Source organism: Oreochromis niloticus, unplaced genomic scaffold, assembly GCF_001858045.2.
Source record: "Oreochromis niloticus isolate F11D_XX unplaced genomic scaffold, O_niloticus_UMD_NMBU tig00008698_pilon, whole genome shotgun sequence".
Classification (NCBI taxonomy): domain Eukaryota; kingdom Metazoa; phylum Chordata; class Actinopteri; order Cichliformes; family Cichlidae; genus Oreochromis; species Oreochromis niloticus.
In genome coordinates this window covers 9022-11745 of record NW_020329370.1, presented here as the reverse complement: position 1 = coordinate 11745, position 2724 = coordinate 9022, and the positions used below count along the sequence as shown (strand labels likewise).

At 36.7% G+C, this 2724-nt stretch overlaps 1 long non-coding RNA gene across 1 annotated transcript; it reads left to right on the top strand.

The window, feature by feature from the left end:
- Positions 1 to 446: 446 nt before the first annotated feature.
- Positions 447 to 1939, top strand: LOC109199216 (uncharacterized). The gene is made up of 3 exons (XR_002059674.2): positions 447 to 590; positions 955 to 1041; positions 1423 to 1939. It is a non-coding gene; the product is annotated as an uncharacterized LOC109199216 (long non-coding RNA).
- Positions 1940 to 2724: the final 785 nt, after the last annotated feature.

Genomic DNA, 2724 nt, shown 5'->3' with positions numbered 1-2724 from the left:
GTTATATTGAAATCCTTACCCTGAACATTTCTGCCAGTACAAGAGTCCCCATGCTAAATCGAAATTGTGAAACAGAAAGGCAATCTCATAATTTTGACTTAGCATGTATTTTTTTTTTTTTTGTGCTAGAAATAGGACTTCTATAGTCTGAGATTGTTAGGGAAAGAATACTAAGGCAGGTCACAGAATCTGATTGGTCACAGATTTTGGTGCAACTTAGAACATAATATGTATTTTCATATTGATACTGGGTTTTGTGGGGGTGTTTCTATTCCTGTGCAAAAGACGTATTCATGAGAGATTTTTGAAGTAGGTAGGTTTTGCTGTTGATGACACAGTCAGGCATATAACATGGTGCAGACTGTCCAAGACAGCTACCCAGGAATTTTCTGTGCTGAATAAATGACAATATTTTGGTGAATGTATTGTTTAGATATCTGAAATTTCATCGGATCACAAGCAAAGACCTCCTGGGGACCTTCAATGCATCCCTTGACAAAGTTGTGCCTGGCCTGCTGAAACTGTACTGGTCTAAGAAGGGAGCTCTTGGTGAGGAGATGGAAGACCTCCTGGATAAACTTGATGAACAGGTGAGTGAAGTGCTCCTTTATCTGACATTTTCAGAAGAGAGTATACTTTTCTCTTAACAGAAACTGAAAAAGATGTTGGCTTCAAACAAAAACATCAGTGGATATGTCAGTAAAAATGAATGTCATGAGTCATTGCTTTGTTCTTATTTGGCAGTATTTTATTTAATTTGTAAAACGAAAGTAAAATTGTTAACATGGTGTTGTTGTTGTTTTTTTGGGGGGGGGGGGTTGTACGTTTTGCGTGTTGCTGGGTCTGACCTGTGCTTTACTTTCATTACTATGAGAGTTCTGATTTTGCATTGTGTATAGTACACCATGTTACTTCACTAATTGAAATTCTTGTTTTCCACTGAATACTCTTTAGACATCCAACACTGTGTCCAACGGGCACTGAGAGGCCTGCCCATTTTCCTCAAGAGAAGATGCAACAGAGGTTTTCCTGAAGTGCTTAGTAAGTACAAAAAAGTAATGCAAGTAAAACTAATTGCTATGAGATGTTTTTAAAGGATGAGTTTATCCAAAATGGAAATGTACACTTTCTCAGTGCAGTCCAGATAATTTTATAGTGGGGATTGCAGTTGTCATAACTCTCACTCCTTTTTTTCTGCTGAGCAGCAGCTGGGCATTGTTAGTGGTTGTTCCATAGCAGAAAATATTTTTGTACAAAACTCACAAGGTGGCATTAATTAAAAGAAAATAAGCTTTTTCTTCTTAAAACCTCCATGGGTCAAACGACCAGCATGGTATAGAGGTTAAAGTTAAAATCTTTAGAAATTTGTTTTGTCTTTAGTTTTTCTTAGCTTTCAATAATTCATATTTTACTTTTCTTCAGGACACTGACATTTTGGAACCAGTGTTGAACGGTGCATCAGTTGCCATCCTCACCATCCTACAAGATGACGATGCTGATACGTCTGTGCGAGAACATGCAGTTGTGTTGGAAGGGGACATCGTGCTACATAACATTCCAGATCTCTCTACTGCCCTGGCACACCTCTTTGGCCTTCTGTATGCCCTCAACATTGATTATCCAAAGCAGATGAGTTTTACCTTTGAAGCAATTCAGGCCATCTTATTTTGGCCTGGTCGGACAATATGAAGGTGAAGTGGATAAATCATTATTCGAAATGTAAATTTTAGTCAGATGAATCTGTATTGTTGAGAATATATGGTGAAAATTTGTCTTGTAGTATTTTAAAAGATTTGTTATAGTGTTAGTTTCCTCTTCATTGATGGTAACATTTCTAAGAACTTTTAACTTCCATAGTTCATCATAGTAAGCCTGTGTAAAATGTCAATGTCTGGGTGCATAGGCAATCGTTTGTAGCACTACCCTATTTAATGTGCAATAGTTATGTTCAGCTTTTACAAGACGGTCAGGGTGTGTGTGCATGAATTATTAAGTTGCTGGACACTTTTCTTTTTGGTTCTGGACTCTGGAATTTTAACGTCTCTGCTGGGGTGCTCAAAGCACCCAAAAGAAACTGGCAACACGTTTTTGTTTGTTTGTTATTTCTTTTCTTTCTTTCTTTTTTTTTTTTTAACAGAAATTCACCCTACTACCCATGACATTCTGAAATGTACTGAAAAGACTGTTGAACAAAATAAATAAGCTTTTAGATAACATTGAATTGTGCTTTGTTTTATTCTATATCTATTTATTAAGTGTTTTTTCAAGTATAATAACAACATACATTTTCCTTTGTTTATATAGGTAAATTTTCAACTCACTGGAGTAAGAATTGTATGATTACTCAACAAGAATATCTGTGTTTGGTGAAGGCAGAAATACATGGCATTGAAACCAGAATTTCTTCGTTAGACTTCCAGGATTATCCTAATTAGGTGAACAAGAAGATCCAAGTTGGCAGAACTTGTAAATCTTAGTTGAGTCAACAACAGTTGGCAAAAGTTGAGAAAACTCAAAAATCTCTTGCATCATGTTGCCTTGAAATTTTAAGTTTTCTCAACATTTTCTTTTTACAGTGTACGTGCAATCAAGATGAGAGACCACGGCTAAAAAAGCGAAGGTGGATTTGGGAAGTCTGTCGCAGCCATGTCCTGTCCGTTTGTACGCGAGCAAGGAAGGTGCAAGATTGATAAGGAGAGTTTACAGAATTTAGCGTATATTGCG